This window comes from Pinus tabuliformis, chromosome 8, assembly GCF_031772625.1.
Source record: "Pinus tabuliformis cultivar Carrire ecotype Pingquan chromosome 8, CPIR1, whole genome shotgun sequence".
In the NCBI taxonomy this organism is placed as follows: domain Eukaryota; kingdom Viridiplantae; phylum Streptophyta; class Pinopsida; order Pinales; family Pinaceae; genus Pinus; species Pinus tabuliformis.
The window spans coordinates 319,023,767-319,045,157 of NC_142294.1; positions in this window are offsets into that span (position 1 = coordinate 319,023,767).

Here is a 21,391-nt window from a genome sequence, read left to right on the forward strand (position 1 = left end):
AGCTTGTCCTCGATATTAGCATATCATCCTACATTATCCATTAGCTCATCTAGATAGGGGGTTCAAGGACTCTCACTCCATGGTTGGGGACTATAGTCCATCAAGTCTAGGTCAAAGTTCGAGCTAACTGTATCAAGGACACCTCAAGGTCAACCAACACTAATGCAATGTATTAGTTGTTGGTACATCGACCTATCAAAATGTCACAATATTGGGTAGTAGACATTAGTAAGTAGGACACTAGCCACCAACAAGAAACCTTGATGTTGGCGATGAGCACCACTAGGCCAACCGTTCACCTTAGGGGCACTGGGAGGTGGTTTTGTACCATGTGCACAGTCTGTACTATTACTTAACCAACCAAAACCACTCGTATGCCCTGGGATGATAATGGTGTTTTTGTCCTTAGATGATGTCCAAGGCCCCAAACAAAGCCATCCTTGTCTAGGGCAAAATTATCCTCACATAACACCCATACACCATCTATATTCCTTTGGTTTTATAATGATGGCAAATAGTGCTCCCCATCACCTAAATGTGCAAAAAGCCCCAACTAACCTACATGTCATGTCAAGCTTGTCCTCGATATTAGCATATCATCCTACATTATCCATTAGCTCATCCAGATAGGGGTTCAAGGACTCTCACTCCATGGTTGGGGACTATATCCATCAATTCTAGGTCAAAGTTCGAGCTAACTGTATCAAGGACACCTCAAGGTCAACCAACACTAATGCAATGTATTAGTTGTTGGTACATCGACCTATCAAAATGTCACAATATTGGGTAGTAAAATTAGTAAGTAGGACACTAGCCACCACAAGAAAACTTGATGTTGGCGATGAGCACCACTAGGCCAACCATTCACTTTAGGGGCCACTGGGATGGTTTTTGTACCATGTGGCATAGTCTATAATATTACTAACCAACCAAACCAGTTCATGAAGTCTAATCAAATTCGAGCTAACGTATCAAAACCTCAAGTCAACCAACACTAATGCAATGTATAAAGCTGTTGGTACATCACCATCAAAATGTCAAACATGTCCTCGATATTAGCATATCATCCTACATTCTCCATAATTTAGCTCATGAGATAGAGGGTTCAAGGACTCTCACTCCATGTTGGGGACTAAAGTCCATCGAGAGGTCAAATTTTCAGCTAACTGTATGAAGGACACCTTAACAAGTCAACCTACACTAATGCAATGTATTAGTTGTTGGTACATGACCTATCAAAATGTCACAATATTGGGTAGTAAAAAATTAGTAAGTAGGACACTAGCCACCAACAAGACCCTTAATGTTGGGATGAGCACCACTAGGCCAACCGTTCACCTTAGAGGCATTGGGAGGTGTTTTTGTACCATGTGCACAGTCTGTATTATTACTAAACCAACCAAAACCACTCGTACGCCCTGGATAATAATGGTGTTTCTCCTTAGATGATGTCCAAGGCCCCAAACACAGCCATCCTTGTCCAGGGGAAAAAATCCTCACATTAATACCCATACAACATCTATATTCCTTTGGTTTATAATGATGGCAAGTAGTGCTCCCCATCACCTAAATGTGCAAAAAGCCCCAACTAACCTACATGCCATGTCAAGCTCAATGTCCTTGATATTAGCATATCATCCTACATTATCCATTATCTCATCTAGATAGGGGGTTCAAGGACTCTCACTCCATGGTTGGGGACTATAGTCCATCAAGTCTAGGTCAAATTTTGGGCTAACTGTATCAAGGACACCTCAAGGTCAACCAACACTAATGCAATGTATTAGTTGTTGGTACATCGACCTATCAAAAATGTCACAATATTGGTAGTAGACATTAGTAAGTAGACACTATCCACCAACAAGAAACTTGATGTTGGCGATGAGAACCACTAGGCCAACCATTCACCTTAGAGGCACTCGGAGGTGGTTTTGTACCATGTGCATAGTCTATATTATTACTAAACCAACCAAAACCAGTCGTAGGCCCTAGGATGATAATCAGATATTATTACATGCCATGTCAAGCTTGTCCTCAATATTAGCATATCATCCTACATTATCCAATAGCTCATCTAGATAGGGGGTTCAAGGACTCTCACTCCATGGTTGGGGACTATAGTCCATCAAGTCTACGTCAAAGTTCGAGCTAACTGTATTAAGGACACCTCAAGGTCACCCAACACTAATGTAATGTATTAGTTGTTGGTACATTGAACTATCAAAATGTCAAACATGTCCTCAATATTAGCATATCATCCTACATTCTCCACAATTTAGCTCATGGAGATAGAGGGTTCAAGGACTCTCACTCCATGGTTGGGGACTATATGCCATCGAGAGGTCAAATTTTAGGCTAACTATATGAAGGACACCTTAACAAGGTCAACCTACACTAATGCAATGTATTAGTTGTTGGTACATTGACCTATCAAAATGTCACAATATTGGGTAGTAGAAATTAGTAAGTAGGACACTAGCCACCAACAAGAAACCTTGATGTTGGCGATGAGCACCACTAGGCCAACTATTCATCTTAGAGGCACTGGGAGGTGGTTTTGTACCATGTGCACAGTCTGTATTATTACTAAACCAACCAAAACCACTCGTACGCCCTGGGATGATAATGGTGTTTCTCCTTTTGATGATGTCCAAGGCCCTAAACAAAGCCATCCTTGTCCAGGGGAAAAATTATCCTCACATTAATACCCATACAACATCTATATTCCTTTGGTTTATAATGATGGCAAATAGTGCTCCCCATCACCTAAATTTGTAAAACGCCCCAACTAACCTACATGCCATGTCAAGCTCAATGTCCTCGATATTAGCATATCATCCTACATTATCCATTAGCTCATCTAGATAGGGGGTTCAAGGACTCTCACTCCATGGTTGGGGACTATAGTCCATCAAGTCTAGGTCAAATTTCGGGCTAACTGTATCAAGGACACCTCAAGGTCAACCAACACTAATGCAATGTATTAGCTGTTGGTACATCGACCTATCAAAATGTCACAATATTGGGTAGTAGACATTAGTAAGTAGGACACTAGCCACCAACAAGAAACCTTGATGTTGGCGATGAGCACCACTAGGCCAACCGTTCACCTTAGGGGCACTGGGAGGTGGTTTTGTACCATGTGCACAGTCTGTACTATTACTTAACCAACCAAAACCACTCGTATGCCCTGGGATGATAATGGTGTCTCTCCTTAGATGATGTCCAAGGCCCCAAACATACCCGTCCTTGTCCAGGGGCAAAATTATCCTCACATTAACACCCATAAAACATCTATATTACTTTGGTTTATAATGATGGAAAATAGTGCTCCCCATCACCTAAATGTGCAAAAAGCCCCAACTAACCTAGATGCCATGTCAAACTTGTCCTCAATATTAGCATATTAACTAGATTTATTATTTCTTTGTGACTCAAGTTAAAAAGTGGAAATACAAAATATTTAATAAATGAGAGAAAATATTATTTCAGGGGTGTTACCAAGCCTATTACTTGAGGTTTTATATAAGACAAGTATATATTGCTAGAAAAATAGAGATAGGGAGTAATTAATAAATTCTTAAATTCCTTATTTGAAATAAAGAAAAAACTCTACTTTTAGCTTTTTTAATAACCACTAAATTCTTTATTTGAACTAGTTCCTTATTTGAAATAAGGAAAAATCTCTAATTTTTTTCTTTTAGTAATTTCTAAATTCCTTATTTGATATTAAAAAAAAAAAAATGGAAATTTTACTTACAATTCCATTCCAAATACCAACCTGCATCTACTGCACTATTTTGTCAGCAAATACATGCACGATTTTGTGAGTAAATGTTAGTAAGAATAAAGTTGCTCATAATAAACTAACCGTTGACCCCTCCCCATCATCTGATCTGATTAGATCATCACTCAGTATAAATAGAGCAGTTGTGATCTCAGGATTGATCCCGCCACAACTGCACTGTTAAACTTACTTCCATGCACGATTTTGTCTGATTTTCAGAAGAACAACTGTTGAAATTTACAAGTGCAGTTCAGATTTTCCTCTTTTGGAAGCTAGAGTTCATGAAAAATACATGTACTTCTCATTGTACTCACTTTTTTAAACAGAGAACAATTGTGCAATGACTGGCATTTTACAGATGTGATGTCTTAATTTTGGTTGATAAATGTTCTGTTTTTTGTATATATATATCATCAATTTGTGTAGTAGATTTGATAATTTCATTGAAAATTCATTTCACATTGGTTAGTTAGTTGCAAATTTGTTTGCCTACAATAAGTTTTTTTTAGGATTGGACTGAAGGGGTCTGAATTTATTTTTTTCTCAGTTACCAATCCATGACCTAGAGGTGCAGCTCCACCATTGTCACACTTTCAAGTCAATACCTTTCCTGCTAGCTATGTCCTGTGGTCTAGCCTAGCAGCAAGTCTGGCCTCTAATCTTCAGTCAACAAATACTGTCAATGCAGTAGTATAAGTCATACAAGGACTTGACTCAATCTGAGTGTACTGATTTGAACTTTGGTCTAGGACAGATTTCATTAATATAATATGACTGTAGGTTACCAACATTACAAACAGTCCTTAGGAATAGTTTCAATCACAATGCTGTCATCATCATGTTGCCACTGAAATACTAAGACGCGCTAGGTCTCCTTACTTGAACAACACCTAAAACACATCTTTTAGGAATGTGTATTGAGTCTCTTTCTTATTGTGGATTAGGGGTTCATTTAGGCTCCCTTTGATTGCGTCTTAGCTGTGAATAGAAAACTACAACTAGGGCTCTTTTGGAGCTTCCTTTGATAGTGTATGGAAGCCTCCTTGCTGTGATGAAGAACCTTCTTTTGGGACAGTGAAGGAGCCTCTCTTCACTATGATTTAATCCCTATGAGTGCACCTTTTCCAGGCCCCAAAATTGTCCCTCAGCATTGACTTCATGTGGATTTGTTAGAGGTTTGTTGTCTACATTTCCTTTTAAAAATCTAGTGCATGAATGATTGTCCACATGTTCATGGAGAAGAGAACATATTTGCATTTGATGTGGTCCAGAGAGAAATTTTTTATTTGGTCAAGCCTGTATTCTTCATCAATGATTTTCTTGACATCGTTTTCATTCTCAGCACTGTAGTTGTATATGTCATTGAGGGTTTACAGGTTTAATCAATCTTCTGGGGCTGTCCAACTTTGTTATTGTCAACAATAGAGCTATCTATAGGTGGAAATGGATTTGTTTGACTTAAAGCTTCAATAATGGTGTGTTTATAACATACTCTTTGTTTGTCTACCAAGGAATATCCATCACATATGTCAATAACTTTGTCTTCCAGATGAATATTGACAGTAAAAGGATGAGACTTCCTTATCCCATCTGGCTTGAGGAATAAATTCAGATCGTAGGCATAAAAAATAGCAGGACTGTCAGATTCCATGATATAGGATCTTTTAGGATTGAACTAGCAAATCTTCCCACAATCGTATTTAGGGAGTACTAACCAAATCCATTTGAGTAGTGAATTTCCTTTAAAGCAGTCAAGGTAGTGATTGTACCGTGATTCAAATAGTTGAAAGACATTTATTTATCATAAGATGTGAATGGACATGCCTCAGAAACCATTGAAATCATACTAGTATTCATGCTATCATAAAGGTGAATCCAATTTACCTCATTGGCTGAGAAAATAATTGTTCTTCTGACAACTAAGTTGAGCCATCTTCACCCAAGCTTGTAAGGGCACAGTCTATGGATTCCTATACTTACAACCATGACATGAGCTTTGCATGAATCTGCACAATGAGAAGCAGGAGAGCCAACCAATCAGAGCACAACCAGTTACAAGTTACAACCATGACATGAGCTTTGCATGAATCTGCACAATGAGAACACAATGTCTTAAGAGCACTTTTTTGCAATCCAAGTTATATGATAGGAATAAAATAAATGTACAAGATTGAAAAATACAAGCTACTTGACATATCATTCTGATAGGAATAAAATGAATGTACATTTTCTCATTTCCATATCCTTGTCCTCTTTAACATTGTTCCAGCTCCTTGACATCATTTTGTCTTGATGTTCTTTGAAGTACATTGATAAGCATAAACCTTTATCACTTCCGAAACATCTTCACCTTGCACTTTCTGGGCAGAAATGTTAGGACGTCTTATTTTCAATGGCATATTACCACAAGAACGCTTGAGATGAGGGATACCCAGATTACGTCCAGAACAGATACAAATTGGTGTATTTTCAATGGCATATTACCACAAGCCTTCTTATTTTCAATAGAATATTACCACAAGAACTCTTGAGATGAGAGATACCCAGATTACGTCCAGAAAAGATACGAATTGGTGGTTCTTTTAGTGACCTATCCCTAGCCAATTTCTCAACAATAGCTTTCACCTTTTTCTCAGGAAGATTAATTTGAGAGGCTTCCATATTTATACGAAACCACCCTCTTTCTTTTTCATGAATAGAAGATTTTGATATCATTGGGCATGGACTATCTGTTGTAACAAGTCCCAACATAAGTCGTCAAAATGGTCATAGATTTTGTTCAATAGCACAATGCCTGACCTGCAAAACATAAACCCCATTTGTTAATAACATCTGGAGCATTAAAGAACATATTTTCCTTCACAATGAAGCGACCTAGAAACCCTCAAAATTGAAAATATCCATGCTTACAAGTAGTGGAAAGACTGAACTGTAAGTCCCATCATAAGTCGTCAAAATGGTCATAGATTTTGTTCAATAGCACAATGCCTGACCTGCAAAACATAAACCCCGTTTGTTAATAACATCTGGAGCATTAAAAAACACATTTTCCTTCACAATGAAGCAACATATAAACCCTCAAAATTGAAAATATCCATGCTTACAAGTAGTGGAAAGACTGAACTGTAAGTCCCATCATAAGTCGTCAAAATGGCCATAGATTTTGTTCAATAGCACAATGCCTGACCTGCAAAATATAAACCCCGTTTGTTAATAACATCTAGAGCGTTAAAAAACACATTTTCCAACCCTCAAAATTGAAAATATCCATGTTTACAAGTAGTGGAAAGACTGGAGGAAACGCTCTGCAACACGATTCCGGGGAGAGAGGGTGGAGGGTTTCGAACCATGTCTGAGGGGAAGAGATCTGGAAAGACCCCTGACGACAGCAGCGAGGACCCGTCGGTGCATCAGACTTTGAGCCATTCCAATGGGTTTCGATCGCTGTCTGAGGGAGAAGCCGTCGAGCCCACAGACGAACACGAGAATGGAGGACGCACCAAGGCCCTAGATGTCTCAGGGCCCGATGGAGCTTTCGTCCAGGGTAACGTCGTGCAAATGAAAGATCGCATCACCAGGAGCCCTGATCTGGGGAACGGCTCATCAGATCTGGCCAAACACTGTAGATCTGGGGTGGATCTATCAGATCTGGCCAGATCCAGGCAGAAGATAGATGAAAGTCCGCCAGATCCAGAACTCAAATTCGTAAAACGGGAATTGATCAAGGCAGACACAGCGGATCTGACGCAAATCTTTATCAGATCAACAGAAGGCAGACACGTTTGTGTGCAGATCTGGGAACGGATGAGGGTATTGGAGTTAAAAAAAGAGATCCAGGACAAACTGGGAATTCCAGCTGCATTACAAATTCTATTATTTTCAGGACTATGTTTGCAGGATCAACACACACTCCAGCATTACAGGGTTGCAAAGGACTCAACTATTATCCTCAATCACCGATTGCGAGGTGGATCTAAGGGAGCTTCCTCAAAACCTACAGGTACCTATCGCGATGCAGCCAAAGGGAAAGAACCTCCAAAGGGGAAAGAATCCACAGCTGCTAATGTACCTCCAGGGCAGTATATCGTGGATCAATCGCCAGAGAATCCCTCCATCTCCCTAGATTTACCAGAGGTAAAGTACATATTCTCAGATCTACAAAAAAATGCTGTTATTTGTAGATTTAACGGTTTTTGGCCTAGAACCGATGCATTATACCAATGGATCCACACGGTCTGGACAAAAAACTGCCAAATCCACCTATGCTCTAAGGGTTTCTTCATAGTAACTTTCCTCGTAGAAGAAGAAAAGGAAAAAATTCTCAATGAAGGGCCATGGTTCTGGGGCAGTGCGGGACTGTTTGTCACCCCATGGTTCCCGGAGTTTGATGCCAATTCTATGGTGGTATCAAGGATGCCAGTATGGGTAAGGCTGCATAATCTCTCGATACATTTTTGGCACTCCAAGGCCTTATTAGTTATAGGGAATACCCTTGGAAGAACGTTAAAGATTGATACAGAGAGACACATAAAGGGAATCTTTACTTTTGCTAGAATATGTGTCGAGGTAGATCTTAGCCAAGGATTACCTGAAAGCATCATTCTGAACTTCAACAATTCACAGTGGAAGCAACCTTTGGACTATGAGAATACAGCTTTCAGATGCAGGGGATGTCAACAAACAGGTCATCTGTACAATGCATGCAAAAGCCTCAACAAGAGCAAGCCACAACAAAGGAAGCCCAAAGGATGGCAGAATATAGATGATGTCAAAAAGAAGAGAGACTCGGAAATGAAAGCTTCTTCGATATCAGAAGACGAAGAATCAGAAGCAGAAGAGGATGATACCATCATAGAGGAAGCTGAAACAGGGAATCAGAAGGAAAACATATCAGACAACAAGGCTCCACAGTCTCAACCAAATCAGGCAGAGAAGATAAACGATGACCAGAATATGGGAGGGATAAAACGGCACCACCATTCAGACACATCAGATTCAGACAAGGAATCAGGCTTGCAGAAACCTGAAACTCAGTTAGTCATAGCCTCGATTGAGCCCACCCAAGGAGAGTGGCGCAAGGTGGAAAAGAAAAAAGGAAGAAAAACCTGAAGCGTTGTATATTCAGTTTTTTGTTTTCATTTCTCTTCCTCTCTCTCTCTCTCTAACTTCTTCTCATCATTCTTTGCACGTTAGTTATATAACGTTGCGTCGGGTGCCATGGCACTGGAGCCCATTGGGCAGCTTATGGAAATGCATCATGCATCTGCAATTGTAACTTTTCATTTTTTAATAAAAAGTTACAGATTTTTTCCATGGGAAAAAGTAGTGGAAAGACTGAACTGTAAGTTGAAATTCAGTCCAATCATCCTTCGGAGGGCCATCATAATAGCATTTTTATTGACATCATGTTGAAATTGGGGTAGGGCTCACTGCAAAATTATTGTTACATTCGGACTTGCAAAATTCCTCTTGATCATGTGAATGTATTGATTTTGAATTATGAAGGCTTTTGTCAAGAAATTTCAGGCCCCATCCCTTGGTTTCTTTCAAACAGTGTCTTTGCCAGTTCCACTGTTTATAGTTTGTCTGCATGACCATTGTAGCTATCATGAGATAGACAAAGCTCGGCATCTGAGATACACTTAATACACTAGTTCTCCACACAAATTGCATTTCCATCTACAGATCGAGACATAAGTCGAATGAAATAATTCGATGTGTCTTTGTTGTGAAGGTTGTTTCAACAATAAGTCCAACATCTTGCTCTTGATGACCTGTTTAGTTGAGGCCACATAGCTTAGGACAAAACCAACTAGTATTTTCGCCAATTGGACTAGACGATGTTATTGATATAGAACAAAAGTCCCCACAGTTTTTGTTTGGAATACTCGTATGGTACTTTTTTAAGCAGAGAAAAATTGTATAATGATTGGCATTTTACAGACATGATGTCTTAATTTTGGTTGATAAATGCTCTGTTTTATAAGCTCTGCATTTATAAGCTCTGTTTTGGTTGATAAATGCTCTGTTCTGTAAGCTCTGTTTTATAAGCTCTGCATTTAATTACATCTTTTTCCTTTGAGGCTGATCTTCCATAGTTTTTGCCTAAAACAGGTATGTGTTTAGGCTTTCTGTTTGTTTTATTAAAAAATATCTCTTTGAATAAATTATTATCATATCCTGTTGCCTGTTCAGATTGTTGGGGCTACCTTTAGATTATATCTTTTTGATTTTGCAGACTTTAAACACATATCCAACCCATTTCCTTGTAAGCTCTACTAAGCATAGGATGATAATACGTTGCATTTTCTTGGATCAGATTCTAGCTTAGTTATTTCCTCTGCTTTTGGGCATATGTAAAGTTAAGTGCATTTTAATGGAATTTGATTACTTGTTTCTTTGTGTTAAGTTATTTGCAAATTTCCTTGCTGACACTCTGACATCAATGTAAGTTCATCCATATGGCACGAATAGGATGCTCATCAATCTGAGTCGAACATGGTCAACCCTTGACCCAATACAGCTCCCAAAAACACTGATAACTGCTTGCTGCACTAGCTGTAACTGCTTTATGAGATATGGCGTCAACATTCAATCCTCTTCCTTCACACAGTTACCAATCCATGACCTAGAGGTGCAGCTCCACCATTGTCATGCTTTCAAGTCAATACCTTTGCTGCTAGCTATGTCCTGTGGTCTAGCCTAGCAGCAAGTCTGGCCTCTGATCTTCAGTCAACAAATACTATCAATGTAGTAGTATAAGTCGTACAAGGACTTGACTCAATCTGAGTGTACTGATTTGAACTTTGGTCTAGGACAGATTTCATTAATATAATATGACTGTAGGTTACCAACCTTATAAACAGTCCTCAGGAATAGTTTCAATCACAATGCTGTCATCATCATGTTTCCACTGAAATACTAAGACGTGCTAGATCTCCTTACTTGAACAACACCTAAAACACATCCTTTAGGACTGTGTATTGAGTCTCTTTCTTATTGTGGATTAGGGGTTCATTTAGGCTCCCTTTGATTGCGTCTTAGCTGTGAATAGAAAACTGCAACTAGGGCTCTTTTGGAGCTTCCTTTGACAGCGTATGGAAGCCTCCTTGCTGTGATGAAGAACCTTCTTTTGGGACAGCGAAGGAGCCTCTCTTCACTGTGATTTAATCCCTATGAGTGCACCTTTTCTAGGCCCCAAAATTGTCCCTCAGCATTGACTTCATGTGGATTTGTTAGAGGTTTGTTGTCTACATTTCCTTTTAAAAATCTAGTGCATGAATGATTGTCCACATGTTCATGGAGAAGAGAACATATTTGCATTTGATGTGGTCCAGAGAGAAATTTTTTATTTGGTCAAGCCTGTATTCTTCATCAATGATTTTCTTGACATCGTTTTCATTCTCAGCACTGTAGTTGTATATGTCATTGAGGGTTTACAAGTTTAATTAATCTTTTGAGGCTGTCCAACTTTGTTATTGTCAACAATAGAGCTATCTATAGGTGGGAATGGATTTGTTTGACTTAAACCTTCAATAATGGTGTGTTTATAACATACTCTTTGTTTGTCTACCAAGGAATATCCATCACATATGTCAATAACTTTGTCTTCCAGATGAATATTGACAGTAAAAGGATGAGACTTCCTTATCCCATCTACCTTGAGGGATAAATTCAGATCGTAGGCATAAAAAATAGCAGGACTATCAGATTCCATGATATAGGATCTTTTAGGATTGAACTAGCAAATCTTCCCACAATCGTATTTAGGGAGTACTAACCAAATCCATTTGAGTAGTGAATTTCCTTTAAAGCAGTCAAGGTAATGATTGTACTGTGATTCAAATAGTTGAAAGAAATTTATTTATCATAAGATGTGAATGGAAATGCCTCTGAAACCATTGAAATAATACTAGTATTCATGCTATCATAAAGGTTAATCCAATTTACCTCATTGGCTGAGAAAATAATATTTCTTCTGACAACTAAGTTGAGCCATATTCACCCAATCTTGTAAGGGTACAGTCTATGGATTCCTATACTTACAACCATGAAATGAGATTTGCATGAATCTGCATAATGAGAAGCAGGAGAGGCAACCAATCAGAGCATAGCCAGTTACAAGTTACAACCATGACATGAGCTTTGCATGAATCTGCACAATGAGAACACAATGTCTTAAGAGCACTTTTTTGCAATCCAAGTTATATGATAGGAATAAAATAAATGTACAAGATTGAAAAATACAAGCTACTTGACATATCATTCTGATAGGAATAAAATAAATGTACATTTTGTTGTTTCCATATCCTCGTCCTCTTTAAGATTGTTCCAGCTACTTGACATCATTTTGTCTTGCCTTGAAGTTCTTTGAAGTACATTGATAAGCAGAAAAACCTTTATCGCTTCCGAAACATCTTCACCATGCACTTTCTGGGTAGAAATGTTAGGACGTCTTATTATTTTCAATGGCATATTACCACAAGAACGCTTGAGATGAGGGATACCCAGATTACATCCAAAACAGATACAAATTGGTGTATTTTCAATGACATATTACCACAAGTCTTCTTATTTTCAATAGCATATTACCACAAGAACGCTTGAGATGAGAGATACCCAGATTACGTCCAGAAAAGATACGAATTGGTGGTTCTTTTAGTGACCTATCCCTAGCCAGTTTCTCAACAATAACTTTCACCTTTTTCTCAGGAAGACTAATTTGAGAGGCTTCCATATTTATACGAAACCACCCTCTTTCTTTTTCATGAATAGAAGATTTTGATATCATTGGGCATGGACTATCTGTTGTAACAAGTCCCAACATAAGTCGTCAAAATGGTCATAGATTTTGTTCAATAGCACAATGCCTGACCTGCAAAACATAAACCCCATTTGTTAATAACATCTGGAGCATTAAAAAACACATTTTCCTTCACAATGAAGCAACCTAGAAACCCTCAAAATTGAAAATATCCATGCTTACAAGTAGTGGAAAGACTGAACTGTAAGTCCCATCATAAGTCGTCAAAATGGTCATAGATTTTGTTCAATAGCACAATGCCTGACCTGCAAAACATAAACCCCGTTTGTTAATAACATTTGGAGCATTAAAAAACACATTTTCCTTCACAATGAAGCAACATATAAACCCTCAAAATTGAAAATATCCATGCTTACAAGTAGTGGAAAGACTGAACTGTAAGTCCCATCATAAGTCGTCAAAATGGCCATAGATTTTGTTCAATAGCACAATGCCTGACCTGCAAAACATAAACCCCATTTGTTAATAACATCTGGAGCATTAAAAAACACATTTTCCAACCCTCAAAATTGAAAATATCCATGTTTACAAGTAGTGGAAAGACTGAACTGTAAGTTGAAATTCAGTCCAATCATTATTGGGAGGGCCATCATAATAGCATTTTTATTGACGTCATGTTGAAATTGGGGTAGGGCTCACTGCGAAATTATTGTTACATTCTAATTTGAAAAAGTCCTCTTGATCATGTGAATGTATTGATTTTGAACTATGAAGGCTTTTGTCAAGAAATTTCAGGCCCCATCCCTTGGTTTCTTTCAAACACTGTCTTTGTCAGTTCCACTGTTCATAGTTTGTCTCCATGACCATTGTAGCTATCATGAGATAGACAAAGCTCGGCATATGAGATACCCTTACTACACTAGTTCTCCACACAAAATTCATTTCCATCTACAAATCGAGACATAAGTCGAATGAAATAATTCATTGTGTCTTTGTTGTGAAGGTTGATTCAACCATAAGTCCAACATTTTGCTCTTGATGACCTGTTTAGTTGAGGCCACATAGCTTAGGACAAAACCAACTAGTATTTTCGCCAATTGGACTAGACGATGTTATTGATATAGAACAAAAATCCCCACAGTTTTTGTTTGGAATACTCGTATGGTACTTTTTTAAGCAGAGAACAATTGTACAATGACTGGCATTTTACAGACGTGATGTCTTAATTTTGGTTGATAAATGCTCTATTTTATAAGCTCTGTTTTATAAGCTCTGCATTTATAAGCTCTGTTTTGGTTGATAAATGCTCTGTTTTATAAGCTCTGCATTTAATTCCATTTTTTTTCTGTGAGGCCGATCTTCCATAGTTTTTGCCTAAAACAGGTATGTGTTTAGGCTTTCTGTTTGTTTTATTAAAAAATATCTCTTTGAATAAATTATTATCATATCCTGTTGCTTGTAAGGGCACAGTCTATGGATTCCTATACTTACAACCATGACATGAGCTTTGCATGAATTTGCACAATGAGAAGCAGGAGAGCCAACCAATCAGAGCACAACCAGTTACAAGTTACAACCATGACATGAGCTTTGCATGAATCTGCACAATGAGAACACAATGTCTTAAGAGAAATTTTTTGCAATCCAAGTTATATGATAGGAATAAAATAAATGTAAAAGATTGAAAAATACAAGCTACTTGACATATCATTCTGATAAGCTACTTGACATATCATTCTGATAGGAATAAAATAAATGTACATTTTGTTGTTTCCATATCCTCGTCCTCTTTAAGATTGTTCCAGCTACTTGACATCATTTTGTCTTGCCTTGAAGTTCTTTGAAGTACATTGATAAGCAGAAAAACCTTTATCGCTTCCGAAACATCTTCACCATGACCTTTCTGGGTAGAAATGTTAGGACGTCTTATTATTTTCAATGGCATATTACCACAAGAATGCTTGAGATGAGGGATACCTAGATTACGATATAAGAAAATTATATATTTATATGGCATATTACCAAGCATCTTATTTACATCTTTCATATTTTCAATAGCCACCACAGAACGCTTGAGATGAGAGATACCCAGATTACATCCAAAAAAGATACAAATTGGTGGTTTCTTTTAGTGACCTATCCCTAGCATCTGAGATACCCTTACTACACTTCTCCACACAAACTGCATTTCCATCTTCCAACAAACATCGAGACATAAGTTGAATGAAATAACTCACTGTGTCTTGTTGTGAAGGTTGATTCAACCATAAGTCCAATTCAACTATATCGTCTACATGTTGCTCTTTATAACCTGAGTTGAGGAGGCCACATAGCTTAGACAAAACCAACTTTTATTTTCGCCAATGGACTACGATGTTATTGATTATAGAAAAAAATAACACATTGTTTTCATAGCAGTATGTGTTTAATACTTATTTACTTATTAGCAGAGAACAATTGTACAATGACTGGCATTTTACAGACGTGATGTCTTAATTTTGGTTGATAAATGCCCTGTTTTATAAGCTCTGTTTTATAAGCTCTGCATTTATAAGCTCTGTTTTGGTTGATAAGACATTTATTTATCATAAGATGTGAATGGAAATGCCTCAGAAACCACTGAAATAATACTAGTATTCATGCTATCATAAAGGTGAATCCAATTTACCTCATTGGCCGAGAAAATAATTGTTCTTCTGACAACTAAGTTGAGCCATCTTCACCCAAGCTTGTAAGGGCACAGTCTATGGATTCCTATACTTACAACCATGACATGAGCTTTGCATGAATCTGCACAATGAGAAGCAGGAGAGCCAACCAATCAGAGCACAGCCATTTATCGACGTCATGTTGAAATTGGGGTAGGGCTCACTGCGAAATTATTGTTACATTCTGACTTGCAAAAGTCCTCTTGATCATGTGAATGTATTGATTTTGAATTATGAAGGCTTTTGTCAAGAAATTTCAGGCCCCATCCCCTGGTTTCTTTCAAACACTGTCTTTGTCAGTTCCACTGTTCATAGTTTGTCTCTATGACCATTGTAGCTATCATGAGATAGACAAAGCTCGGCATCTGAGATACCCTTACTACACTAGTTCTCCACACAAACTGCATTTCCATCTACAAATCGAGACATAAGTCGAATGAAATAATTCACTGTGTCTTTGTTGTGAAGGTTGATTCAACCATAAGTCCAACATTTTGCTCTTGATGACCTGTTTAGTTGAGGCCACATAGCTTAGGACAAAACCAACTAGTATTTTTGCCAATTGGACTAGACGATGTTATTGATATAGAACAAAAATCCCCACAGTTTTTGTTTGGAATACTCGTATGGTACTTTTTTAAGCAGAGAACAATTGTACAATGACTGGCATTTTACAGACGTGATGTCTTAATTTTGGTTGATAAATGCTCTGTTTTTCGTATATATATCATCAATTTGTGTAGTATATTTGATAATTTCATTGAAAATTCATTTCACATTGGTTGGTTAGTTGCAAATTTGTTTGCCTACAATAAGTTTTTTTAGGATTGGACTGAAGCGGTCTGAATTTATTTTTTGTTTGACATACACTGATATAGATCATCAGTTCGAGGTGTCCTTCAGAAACCTGACTCCTTGATGCATTTGTTAGTGCTTCCGCTTGTTATTAGTTGCTTGTCCCTATCTGCAGGAAAATTTTAATTTCTATGGACCTCTTCCACTTAGAAAAACACAACGTAAGGTCTTGATCTCCATTGAATCCATTCCCTCTAGTTCCATAGTGTTGGCATAAATAATTTTAGCTACTGCCTACTCTTTGGGTATCCCTACAATTCGTATACCGTGGCTCAATGCAGTGATGATTCATACAAGTGTATAATGTGATTTGAAGGACACCTTATCTCATTTGCATTCAACATTGATTTAAACTAGTGCGTAATGAGATTTCATGTTTCTTACTATACTCTGTCTTCAAATTAACAGTCCATCCATGCTGCATAACAGTACCAGTTTCTTGGTGATCCAACCATACTCTGTCTTCAAATTTAACAGTCCATCCATGCTGCATAACAGTACTAGTTTCTTGGTGATCCAACCATCATGGATATCATAGCTTATGGTAATTCCATTTTTAAGTGTTCGTTAGTAGTACTTTCCAATCAGGGAATTCCTAAACCTTAATATGTTGTGTTAAATTCAAAGATACTTTCCTATCAGGGGATTCCTAAACCTTAATATGCCATGTTACATTCAAAAAGGGAAAAAATGAACTTACTCTGAAGGCAGTTGTCCTTTCAATTACCACACTTTGAGACTATCATTTAGGAATATCGACAAATCATTTTCTTTAAATCATTTTACTTCAAAGTGGGAAGAGGTGAAATTTTAGCCTACCAAGACTTTCAGTGAGAAGATAATAATAATAAACACAAATAATTAAAAAAAAAAATCACTGGAAGATCATAACCCAGAATGTCAAGCCTAAGATCAAGGAAATCTTAAAGATGATATAAAAGATGTTCCAATTTGGTGTCAAAAAGTTAGTAGAAGTGATTTCACTATTAAACAAGGTATAAGGTAATTATGGAATCTCAATTTTCAAGAGAAGTGAGCGGTGGTGGGATTTATTATCATAACTGCATTTTCCTTTGGAAATTATAATTACATTGTAGTTAGCTTTATCAAATTAACTTCTCACTTGGGCAAGTGGAATTAAAATAGGTTAGGTTGGGCCTCATCAATGTCTGTTGTGCAAAAACAATGAGGAAAATGTTCATCATTTGTTTATCTCTTATCATTATATTGTTCAAATCCTATTTAAATTTTTCATTGAGCTCAAGCCAAAGGTTCCTTGGTCCTATGTTATTTTGATGGAATGTGCATAAGTTTGTTTCTTTAATAATTTTCTTAAATTCTTTGAAGCTCTTGTAGTGTTATTCATATATGGTATTTGGTAAACAAAGAACTCTAGCATTTTTCAAGACAAGGACATTCTTCTTTCTATTACTGTTGGCTCTATTATGTCTAGCCCATTAAAGGTTGGAGGATATACCCACAAGGAATCCTAAGCTATCAGTAATCATAGCTTTGGATTTTGAGTTTATTTATTTATGGTGTTAGTTAAGACCATCCCTGCATTTGTGGGGTATGTGTTGTTATTTTTCTCATTCCTGATCACTATTTCCATATTTAATATTCTCTCGATAGAGGATCAACTAACCAAGCATAGTTTACTTCCCTAAGAAAAAATATTGAGGTTGTTATGCTTAGATGTGTTAAGAAGTTGCAGATCATGAGTGATTCCAACCTTGTGTTGATTAGGCCAATAGGAAAGCATCAATTAATAAATATAAATCTATGTCATTTGTTGGTGGAATTTTATAACTCAATTATATCTTTTAAATGAAATTCTTTCATGAACATTCTTCACGAACTCAACACTTCAACAGACTTTGACAAATATTCTTTCAGGGACATTCTTCATGAACTCAATACTTCAGCGAATGAGTTATCAAAGGGGACTTTGACTTTGTCCCCTGTTGCCATAAATATTTACAAGTTCTTGACGGTGTGATGAAAGATTCTACAGACTTCTTTTTGAAGTCTTCCTATCATGTCCCTTATGTTATAAAGTAAGGATTTTTTTGAAGAAGATAAGGTTATATAACCTCAGGTAGTAGATAGATTGGAAAAGGGGTTTTTTGTAAAGCTAATTAATCACGTATAGTGGAAAGGCCCATAGGGAATGAAGTTTTAGTTGTGAATAGATAACGTCTATGAAAACGTATATGTTATGTCTCCAATGCATGAGGATCACCTGTCTTCCATTAGTATTTTGAGTTTGTACTTGGAACATATGATCAAACTGTCCCTGTTAGCAAACTGTCTCTGTTATCAAACTGTCTGTTAGCAATGGCTCAATGCAGTGATGATTCAGACAAGTGTATAATGTGATTTGAAGGACACCTTATCTCATTTGCAGTGAACATTGATTTAAACTAGTGCGTAATGAGATTTCATGTTTCTTACTATACTCTGTCTTCAAATTTAACAGTCCATCCATGCTGCATAACAGTACTAGTTTCTTGGTGATCCAACCATACTCTATCTTCAAATTTAACAGTCCATCCATGCTGCATAACAATACTAGTTTCTTGGTGATCCAACCATCATGGATATCGCAGCGTATGGTAATTCCATTTTTAAGTGTTCGTTAGTAGTACTTTCCAATCAGGGAATTCATAAACCTTAATATGTTGTGTTAAATTCAAAGATACTTTCCTATCAGGGGATTCCTAAACCTTAATATGCCATGTTACATTCAAAAAGGGAAAAAATGAACTTACTCTGGAGGCAGTTGTCCTCTCAATTACCACACTTTGAGACTATCATTTATTTCCAATTAATCAATTAGAAATAGAGAGATTTTTGTTGTCCTACATCTCCATTGTCTTCTTCATCTTTTCCCAGTGCTTTTCTCATGGTTGTGCATGTTGAAGCTGCTTCTCCTTTGAAGGTATGAAAGAACCATGGCAATAGGTATCAGAGACAAAAATGGTCCTGCTAAGACTCAAATGGTGAAGATCAATAGATATCGATGATGAGTTTATGTGAAATTCATGGAGAAAACCTTTAATCAAAACATTTTGAAAGAGAATGGATGAGGACATAAAGAGATAAAGAAATGGGCTAGTTTCAAAGAGAAAGAAGTCAACAGCAGTGGAAAATGGGACAACAAACAGACGAGGAAGAAGAATGAAAATGAGTAAGCTTTTTTTCAAATCAACAAAATATATAAACGAGAGGAGACATTTATGTTTATCCCCTTGATCTTATTTTTCCTTTCTTTTTTTTGCGTACCACCACCTTTGCACATTAAGCCTTGCTCTTAGTATCCTTCTCTACGTACACGAAAAAGTTGTCTCCCATAGATTTTTCTCTCATGGCTATTTACTCTCACATTTCTGACTTGATCTAACGTAATTCTCCATCTTCTGTACCCACTCCCCATGAGAGAACCATCTTACAAAAATATATCAAATTTAGCCAATTATCAAACCACAGGTCAATTGGGTGTAGCTCCAGTTGTTGAGAGGAAACTAGTTATCCTCCTACATCTGGGTTCATATTCCACTTTGTGACATGCTTGCTCTCTTCATGAGCTAATTGCTGACAGTTGAGCTGGCCTTGAGCCCTGAAGAATCCAGTTTACCCTGGCTACCATTCTCAGAATGAGGGGAAGTACCCAGTGGGTTTCCTCCTCCGGAAATTCATTATGCAGAGCAAAAAAAGGAATATCAAACCACAAATGGGACATCTGAATTCGCTATGTCTAAGTGCCTACTTTGTTGCAATCAGTAGCCTTTTCTAACTATGTTTATTTTCTTTCTTAACTGTGCCAAGCACTATGTTACAATGTCAACTATGGAATTCTAGTATCTTCTATTTTTCATTTTCAAATACTATATCTAGCTGCTGCATTGCTGTATTCTTCATGTGCCAAATGCTTCATCGTTGCTCCACTAATAGCCGTGCCTTTTGTTGATATTAACCATGCCAATTGTGTGATGTTATTTGATAAATGTTTATAAGTCTGTTAACTGTGTTTTAATCACTATCCTATTATCCTGTTCGAGCTTATTTGTCTCTTGTGAAAAATTCCTGTGTAGTAAGTTTTAATGCTTCTCTTTATTGCATTTCAGGAAAAAAATGGTTGTCTAAGTTTTATTAAGCATCGCACTTAAATGAAAATACCCTCTCCTATCACACTCTAATATTTTCTTTTGTTGTTTCTGGAGGCAGACAACATAAAGATGCTTCTCTCTTTTATTCAAATCCTTTTTTGCAGTTAATATGATTGGGTTCACTTGAACAGGTGCAGTAGCTTGTGCTGAGCACCCCCTATAAAGATCTGATGCAGTCTACTCGATTCATCTGCTTTCTCCTTTGCCTTTGACTTCTGTCTTTTCTGCATATATTTTGATCCCCTCTATGTCAGCCATGTTGGGGGCACAGGGCTGCCTCCCTTCTTCCTCGTACAAAGATTGGTTTAACAGCCCCTCCAAGGTTCCCTGTCTGCACCAGGAACTTGGTCACAGATTTTGATTTTATCCATCTTCCTCCCTCCAGTTAAATGCCGCCTCAAACATGTAACCCTCCAAAAAACCCATACCTGCCCACTAGATCCATCATCCACTACCCATTGTGTGAATGTGTGGCTTGAATAGATGGACCACCACCATAATGTCAACATAGGAGCAACATTAAAAATCCCCTATGCACTAAATGCCTAGATCCAACTGAAATATGAAGTTATGAACAAAATAGACCCTTGGGCCAAAGTCCAGTACAGCCATCAACATAATTAAAACCTTGAAGGGTGAGTCACATCAACAAAATAATGAACAATAAATGATATGGCACCTGAACACCTGCACCGTAGTAGAACAGGGAGGGTCATCATTGATTAGCTTTGAAGGCCATCCCAAAACATTGGGAAACATAAATATCACTGGAAGTTCCATCCTTCATTACCATCATCCTGAGGTCACCACATATTAGATTACCCCAAGAGGATGCAGGGTACCTTTTCATCCAAAGTATGCTCTACTAGATGTAGTTGTGGCAGTGGCATAGCCAAACTTAGCACCTCTCCCTTATTTCTCACACTCACTGATTTGTACTTTGTCACTACTCAAAGCCTTGTCTTGAGCATTGGGATGGCACAAGTAGCAAAGTTGATGATCATCAGCCGGGACCCTACTCATTATGCAAAAGGCACCTCTTCAGTGCTCAAGTAGCTAACAAAATGCTCAAGATCCATTGCAACTTTGTCCACCTGGGCATGTATTT